Below are 9,427 nucleotides of genomic sequence, written 5' to 3' on the forward strand. Positions count from 1 at the left end.
AAACTATTTTTGATAAGTGAGAAATTTGACTTTTTTGAATAATTCAGTTCCGAATATAAGGTACTGTTTTTTTTCACACTGAAGGAACGTATGGTACGCAAATCTGTTTGAGCACGTCGATAGATATAGTTTTTGAAAATATATTCTGGATGAGTTTTTCCTGGGCATTTGGTATTGTTCAACGCAGGATATTTCAAATGACATAATTTTGAGTTACAAGTCATAACATTTTTACCGAGAAAATTCTCCAGTTCCCATAAGCTACCTGTTTCGATACCTATAATGAGTTTCCCCCTCGTATCAAAGTCTTGATACGAGAGAGGAATCGCTTGAGAAGGCTCTATCAACAAACCCTTTTCCCAGGGGAAAAAACAGCGGCAAACAGGATGGCCAACCAAGTCAAACAGGCCATCATTGAGCATTGAGCTCTTCCCACCAACGAAAGGTGGGAAGAGCTTTTGGAATCCTTCGAACCTGGGAGTGACGAGCTTTGGCGAGTCACTCGCAGGCTCAGGGGAAAGAAGACTGCTCTCTCACCCATTCACGGAGAGCGCGGAGTGTGCTATTCCCCCGTCGACAAGGCGTTAGCCTTTGCAGACACGATGGAACGTCAGTTTCAATTTAACGTTGACGACGATGACGACATCGACCGCGATATGCTGCTGGAAGACCAGGTTCACCGACTCCTCAGAGAAGATGACGATGATAACATCCGTCCAGCTTCTATGAAAGAACTGAAGGGTTTCATCAAGGCCGCAAAGGCCAAGAAAGCCCCGGGGGTCGACTCAATAACCAACAAGTTATTGAAGAGGCTCCCGGAAAACTGCGTTGAATTCTTACTGAATTTGACCAACAGCTCGTTGGCCCTCAGACACTTCCCCAGAAGGTGGAAGCATGCGATCGTCGTCATGCTCCCAAAACAGGGTCAGAATCTGCTGTTCCCGCAGAACTATCGCCCGATCAGTCTACTCTCGTCGGCGGTTAAGCTGGCTGAAAGAGTTGTTCTGCAAAGACTCAACGAAGAAGTTGAGGACCGAAATGTTCTGCCTAACGAACAATTTGGCTTCAGGAGAGATCACTCCACTGAATTACAGGCTCTAAGGTTGGTCGAAAACACCATCAGCGAGCTTAACGTAAATAGAAAAGTGCATATTGTGCTACTAGATATATCGAAGGCCTTCGACCGAGTATGGCACGAAGGCCTTCTGCACAAATTAAACGCGTTCGACCTACCCCGGGGCCTGATCCGGTGGATCGGGTCTTTCCTGGAAGACAGAACTTTTCAGGTCAGACTAGAGGGCTCTCTGTCTGATAACAGAGAAATCCTCGCCGGAGTGCCACAGGGGGCCGTGCTCTCTCCGACGCTGTATTCTCTCTACACCAGCGACCTCCCCAGGTCCGAGTGTGTGAATATATCCCTGTACGCCGAAGACACGGCTCTTCTCTCATCTTCCATGGGACGAGAGCTCGGCGTCGTCTACATGCAACGTGCATTGGACGACCTCGAGCGCTGGTACCTTGATTGGAAGATCCGAGTAAACCCGGACAAGACTCAGGCGATAACCATGGGAAGATTACTATCTTTTCCGGCCAGAAAAGTAAGAATCTCTGGAAGAGAGATTGACTGGCAAGCGCGGGTAAAGTACCTCGGCCTTCTAATAGACTGTAGGCTCACTTGGAACCCGCACATCATGTGCGTTAAGTCGAAGATCGAGGGTCGGATAGCTAGTCTGTACCCTCTGGTCAATAGAAAATCCAAATTGAGCACAAAGAACAAAATCACCATCTTCAACACGATGTTCAAGCCTGTCATCATGTATACTTCAGGTGCCTGGGAACAAGCGGCTCCGTCCAACATTTCCATTTTGGAAAGACTACAAAATAAGTTAATCAGGATGATTCTGAATGCTCCTTGGTTCGTGCGGAACGAAGCCATCCGCAGAGATTTGCAGCTACCTTCCATTCGGCAGTCCATTCAGTTGAGGAATCAGCGAGTTTTTGAAAGTACGGAATCTCACGAAAACCAGTTAGGGAAGCCACAGATTATGCTGTCGACGACCCCTCCCGATACAGAAGGCCCCGACACTCTGTCGAATGAGGCCCTCATGTCCCCCGTTAATGGATGAATAGCTTTCTCATCCACCCCACCCCAGCCAGGTAGGGGTATCCCGTGAAGGGCGGTACTGATGTCTGAGGACTTCATGCCGCCATACCATCAGTCATGTACCCATTGGTCCTTCTCGAGACCAATAATCAGTCGAAAGGGTAAGGGAGCTGAACTCCAAGCCTGAACGATACGAAGATGACATTCCACTTTCCACCTGTTTTGATACAAATGCATTTTTCCTGAATAATATTATACTCTTATTTTACATGTTTTTCGGTATCAATGCTTGTATAGGGACAGTTGGCTGATAGAATCAGTTTATGTAGAATGCTGACTCATTTATTCGACATGTTTCAATAATATATCGTGTTTTTTAAATGATAACATTGAAATACATTAATGATTGAAGTAGTATTTTGAAACTTTTCCTGAAAGAGTACAAGTTGTTTAGGTATATTTTTGATGGTAATCGGAAGTTATTTTATATTTATTGAAGGAAGGAAAATGAATCATCAGTAGATTTTAACTATCAAGTAATAGAACAGTAGCTCAATAACCGAAACAGGAGATCTACTTCAAAAACAGTAGTTCTATAACCACTGAATATGAAGCTCCTCTCATCCAATCGTAGAAAATTCAGGCCTGAATGCGACCTCTTTATTAGCTCTGGTAAAAAACCTTGTGGAATTAGAAAGGGTGAGTGAGTAGAATTACATAATGAGATCGTAGTAAGGTGGACTAAATATTTAAAAGGAGGTATACCCTCCTTAAAAAAAAACTTATGAAAGAATATAAACTAGCAAAAAATTGGACGGCTCTGAATCTTCCTATAACAAATGGGGGATTGAAGGTTGTTTTTTTGACAGTTTGATAAAGGGAAATGTTTTCATGAAATCACTACAACAACAACTAGGCCGAAGTCTCACTGTATTGTACGCTGTAATGGATATAATTTTATTGGTTTGTGATAACCGTAACAACTGCCAAATTAGGCAGATTCTGTTCAATTAATTGGAAATTTTCATAATGCACTGTCCGTTCATAGAAAATTCAGAAGCAGTTGTTACTCAAACAATATGTGTAAATGAGCGGCAGCTAATGCAAAAATGGAGTTATCTTTTCGAGAGTAATGTTAGTGACTCCGTAAAGGCAATATAAGCCATCGAAAGAAACAGCTCAGACGTTGTGGAATAATTCCTGGACACTTCACCCGACAATGGCGAACGAGAAAACAATACGACGCTCGTTATCGAAGCAAAACATGAGCTAGGTGAATAAGTACGTTGGAAAAACTTGCAACTATTTGGAAAAGTGGAAAGTTATCACAAAGGACAATGCTGTTTTGAGTTGGATTCGAGGGATAAAATTATTTTTAAAATCTCAGCCTTACCAAAGAGTCGTGAAGAAAAGTACAAAAGAGTTATCTGAAATGAAACAATTCTATAGGACTATGAAAAACCTGTTAGTTTATAGATTCTCAACATTTTAAATTAGAGGATTCCTTAACAGTGGCAAAATATCTAACAAAAAATTGTTTTACTTCTGATAATAATCCTAGAGACGCAATTTTTTCAATTCCGATTCGCGAAGACTTTGAGAAATGTTTGGTGTTCGAATATAATAGTGAGTTGTATCAATTCAACTCATTACCATTCGGTCTGTAGGTGGCGCCATTTATTTCTACAAAAGTTCTCAAACCCATTATGCAACTGTGGTAGACTGAAATGTTATCATTTTCGTATTTTTTTTCTATAAGGTTGCGCTGATCGAGCACTGTCCCCAAAGTTTCGATACATTTAGGAGGGCCCGCAAACAGTAACCAGTGACCACTATCCACACGATAGTAGCTTCTACTGTACCCACACCGTGGAATAGGTGATCTTTGCGAATCATGTGCCCTAAACAGACTCACAAGAATGACAGCCTTCTGCATTTGTCCGGCCATGACTTCGAGACCGAATTCGTTGATCCGACTTGACCAGATAAAATTTCCGATTATCTAACGACTCTTTACAACGCCCTAATCACACAAAATTGTTCTGTGAAAAGGGTATATCACAACTGCAATCTTAAAGTAAATTTTTTTGACGGAAACTGAGAAAAATGAGAGACTTTCTCTCAATATTGGAAACAATTTCGGACAGTTCGAATGATATTTTATTCAAAAATATCAAATTGAGATACAATCAAAAGATAAAAAGAGGCAAAGCTGAAGCTTACAATCAGTTGACATTGAAATCTGACAATTTAGCTAAAACGTGCTGAAATTTGATAAACACGAAAAGCAATAGAGGTAAAAAAAAGGTAACGAAAAATGTGACTATAACTCCTGAAGAGTTTATTGATTTTTTTATCAATATTTCAAGTGATATTATAAGTAGACCTGATTGCGATCAGAATGCAATCAATTTTCTTGACCCACGGAAATCACCGAGAGACTCTCTTTTTCTCCATCCAGTAACTGAAAGTGAAGTTTTTGAGGGCATTCTAAAACTGAAAAATTCATCTTGCCCTGATATTTATGAAATGACAAGAAAAATAATAAAAATTACTTGTTTTCTTCTTCTAGAACCTTTGACTATTTTCTTCAATCATTATATCTCCAATGGAGAATTCCCTGATGAATTCAAGTTAACTAAAGTGATATCCATATTTAAAAAAGGTAACAAAAATGCCATTGATGACTAGCGTCCAATATTGATAAGATTTTTGGTAAGATTTTTGAAATTATTCTGAAAAGCCGCTTAATTTCGTTCTTTACTATGCATAAAACACTACATGAAGATCAGTTCGGTATCAGACAGAACTGTTCCGCTGTTCAAGCGATACAAAGACTTGTGGCTGATACAGTCGAGGATTTTGAGGGGGGGTCAACAGACGGTGGTGTCTATGTGTCACTTGAGCAAGGCCTTCGACTGTGTTTCTCACACAGTACTATTAGACAAACTACAATTTTACGGTGTACGCCGTACTGCATGGAAATTATTCGAATCATACTTGAATGGTAGAAGACAAGCTGTTTTTATAGATAACAGCTATTCTGAAATTGAGAATATCTATTTTGGGGACCCCAAGGTTCTACCATTGGCCCACTTCAATTCATTGTCTATATCAATGACATATTTCCTCCCATGTTTCCAATCAAATATATTTGTTATGCAGACGATTGCTCCCTTTATGCTTCTGGCAAAGAACTTGGTCACTTGGAAGAAATTTCGCATGCTTTTTTAAAAAAAGCTGAAACATGGTTCGTTTCTAATTGTTTGAAACTCAATAAAAACAAAACTCAGAATATTGTTTTTTCAACCAACAATACGATTGCCAACGATTCAGAAGTTAAACTACTTGGAATTGTTATGGATGACAAATTAAAATATTAACTGAGCAGATTTGCTAACCTGGCAGTTTCGAAAACAGCCTACTTTGGCTTATTTCACTCTCACATTAATTACGGTGTAACTCTATGGGGAAACTCTGTAGACTCTGTGAGAATTTTCAGGCTCCAAAAACGAGCAGTTCGAATAGAAAATTTTGATATTTCATTCATTTGTGTTCCTTCTTTCGGACGATATTCGTCTCACCGGAAACTGAAAATATCATCCCGCTCTGATGGTCGAGAAAAACTACATCTGATTTATCAGTCTGTATGAGCTTGAGGGTGGTAATTGGGTAGTTTCAATAAATTCAGTACTTCTCATTCCCCACATCAGGGGGAATGAGAAGTGTTGGCTAAGACCGTATATGTTATACATGTCGACATCAACTGCATTAGGGTCACAGGCACCTCGCGGAGACCCTGCACCTTGTGTCAAGAGCCTCCATACCCATTACGTGACTGCGGTAGACTGAGGTGTTGAAGACATCAACCTGGCAGGCCATGTTGAACCCCTTAGTTTTAGACTTCAACCCACTTGATCCGAGGAAAGCGAAGAAGAAGTGCTTTGATGAGCCGATATTTTCAACGTTGTTGAAGAAAACCCCTTGCATTGGCTCATCTCCGTATTGCCGCAGAAGTAAAGTGGCCTCTGCAGCTTTTATGTGGGCCTTATATGTCTACTCAGTGCTATAATTGAAATTCATTTCGTTTGAAATTGCTAGAAAACGTACCTTCCGTACTAATTCTATGAGATTTTGGGGCGTTTGTCAAAGCTTCGCCTTGCTGCTGATCTGCAGGGTTTGAGTTTTCTGTTGATAACATTTTCGTAAGAGAAGTCGTTAAGCTTACTTCTCATCAACGATTTCTTTGTAGGCAGCTTAATTCAAGAGATACATTCGCCACATAGTGGGGTGTCATTGATGAGATATTGGGGAAATCATGTATTTGAAAGCCATTGCATTTCGGCAATGGTTCCATCTAATTGTGATATTGACGACAAACTTTTTCTCCATTCCATATGTACAAAACCATTCAGTTTTGAGAATTAAAAAAATGTTTGTGTCCTATTTTTATTAAACGTTTAGTAAATTATCTCACACAGAATTAAATTTTTTAAAATGTACTTACAAAATGGAGATTACAAAACCATTTGTATTTTTCTCATTCCATATAGTTTTTATGCGATTTTGTCACTTCATTTCACCTGAAAACCTATGTATTCAATGTGAACTGAGACAAGAAATAATCCACAGAATAACTAATCTAACTATTGGAAGTGATTATCTATGAATGTATATCAGTGGTTGTACATATCTATTTCTATATGGTAATATCAACGATGAACGAGGAACTATATATATATTTTCGCCAGGTTACAATACAGAGCCAACGTAGATAGTCCTTCCCTCTTAACTTTTGAAAGAAGCAAGATATCGAAGTCGAACAAAATTTGTATGAAAAGGAAACATTTTCAGTATTTTTTGATAAAGAAGCCAACTGTGTGACATCACTCGCCGCAGAGGGCGCTACCAATTTTTTTTTCAAATATGAAGGAGTGTGGCCTGTGTCTCGAAAGGTACATATTTTAATTTCTTGAAAGGATTACACTCAAACTCCTGAGAAAATGAATTTCTGGTCAGGAATATTGGAAAATTAAAGTGTTGGTCCCATATTTCTAGAAGAAAACCTTACTGGTGATTTATGTTTCGAGATTCTTCAAAACCACATGCACCCACTGATTCAAGAAATTGTGGCCATCAATCAAGATGAATAAGAAAATTCTGCTGTTTTCCAAGAAGATAGTGCACCCCCACATTTGTTGAGGCCTGTAAGGGATTGGTTGGATGAGACTAACAAAGCCATGTGGATTGGTAGGCGTGATCCGTTAAAATGACGTGTTCATTCATCAGATTTGACTCCTCTTGATTTTTTTTTTTGGAGCTACATCAAATCGAGAGTTCATGTTACTCAATTTGGGACAATACGGAAACTTGGAGACGCAGAAACGCATCCATTCCAAAATGTTAAAAATGAATTCGGAAATAGACTGTTTCACTGTCAGGAGGTTCAATGAGAACATTCTAAACATTCACTCAAAAAACGGTTTTCATATATTAGATGAATAATAACGAGTTTGAAATAGAATACTTTTATTTTATGCCTTTGAAATTAACACATATCTATTGCAAAAGATGTTGCCAATTCATTTATCTTCCAGTGAACAATAATTTCGAAAAATCTAACGAAAAGTGGCGTAGTTACATAATTCCTAGTCCCAAATTCAAACATCAATAACTTCGCAACTGGTTATCAAAATTAAAAAAGTGAAGGACATTTATATTTGAAAATAAAAGTGATACGGCATTATTGAGGGCAAGTGATATTACACTATTGGCTTTTTGATCAAAAAGTACTAAAAATGAATGCAACTCTGATATCTTGCCCTGTTCAAAAGTTAAGATGAGGGGGACCATACCATATGGTCGTTCTGTTCAGCTCAGCAATAATGTCATCATTAAGCAATAAACTAGAGAGAATAGGAGAGGCCCCAAAACACTGCTCCAGGGCCCCAAAACTCTGCCCTGGAGCAGTGTTTTGGGGCCTCTCCTATTCATTATTTACCAAAGAAATCTTTTAGGACGGAATTGTGACGAATGTCGAGAAAGTTTTCTATTTCACTGCTTTGTTTTGATATCAATCAACAAGGTAGGTTTAATTCAAATCAGTGTGTATTTTTTATGTGACTAAGTTTTCTTCTGAGTTCTTTCAAAATTTTTACAATATATACCATATTAGTTGATTGGTGCTTAGGATCATACTTTACCTCGCTTCGCACAATTCTCGAGAAGATTTCTGAGATTGAAATAAATTCAAATCGATTTAATTTCATGAAAATTACAATAAATCTTCATTTTTGTTAATATTTAATGTACGACATGACATACAACAATTTACAGAGATTTTCTGCATGCAATACTTTTTGAAACAAATTATATGATTACAAGAGATTATTTTCGAACATGATATCGCAAATCCTGAAGTTTTGAATCGGTAAAAATATGGATCACTCAGAATATCTTACTTTGTAAATCCGAAAAATCAGAAGTTTGAACATACAATCCAAAATTAGCAAATGGCTACCAGAAGTACCACAAAAAATTGAATATCCGCGGCAAGCCATTCATGGATGGAACAAAAGTGGTCAATTCAGAGTTCACATAATACATATAATCCTAAGGGGAATCGAGTATGCTTTAAAATATAACGAACACGTTCGAATATATTCTTGTATAGTTGTTTACAAGTGAATGAGAATCGAGTATATGGGAACGAGGTATTGAAATATCAAAACCTTCATGGACGTATTCATTTTAGGTGTGAAGAGTCGTCGACCTTGAAACAGAACAAACGACAGAATGAAGCCGTAACACAGTATTTCGCAGAAACTAAAACAATTAGTGTCGAATTTCCAGTATCATTGGATGGTACTCAAAAAACAAGTTTGAACTGAATTGGCATACTATCTTCATCTCACCATTCACATGATCTCTATGCATAAACTTGAATTTAAATATTCCTTTACATATAGGTAAATCCTTTATTTAGTCAAAGACTAATAATACAGGTCAGTGAGTAACAATTTTAAAAGAAATCAATAGAATCTAAAAATAAAATTGATTTGTTGTCACTTGTAGATTGTCATACACACTCATACATACAAACTTGTTAATTACCAATTCACATCTCGTCTCGAATATATTAGCATAAAATCTTGCGAATATATAAATAATATAAAAAATAAAATAAAATTAATGTCATCATATAGAAAAAGTAAAATATATATAAAAAGTTTCTAAACTATTAGTTCACGTCTCACAACAAATATAGATACTGTGTGTTTATAAAATAAACGTCAAGTCTCATTACGTTTTTCCATCATATAT

The 9,427-nt window shown here is 37.9% G+C and overlaps 1 protein-coding gene across 1 annotated transcript in view; it reads right to left on the reverse strand.

Annotated features, from left to right (window-relative positions):
* LOC111511012 (organic cation transporter protein-like) overlaps positions 1 to 6,737 on the reverse strand; it is a 76,680-nt gene extending 69,943 nt beyond the window's left edge. The window contains exon 1 of the mRNA XM_074177147.1: positions 6,612 to 6,737. The gene's annotated coding sequence lies outside the window, so the exon portion shown is untranslated. The remainder of the gene's footprint in view (positions 1 to 6,611) is intronic.
* Between the last annotated feature and the right edge of the window lie 2,690 nt (positions 6,738 to 9,427).

This window comes from Leptinotarsa decemlineata, unplaced genomic scaffold, assembly GCF_025532065.1.
Source record: "Leptinotarsa decemlineata unplaced genomic scaffold, Ldec_3_MD MMD2_tig00002159_RagTag_RagTag, whole genome shotgun sequence".
Taxonomy (NCBI): Eukaryota; Metazoa; Arthropoda; class Insecta; order Coleoptera; family Chrysomelidae; genus Leptinotarsa; species Leptinotarsa decemlineata.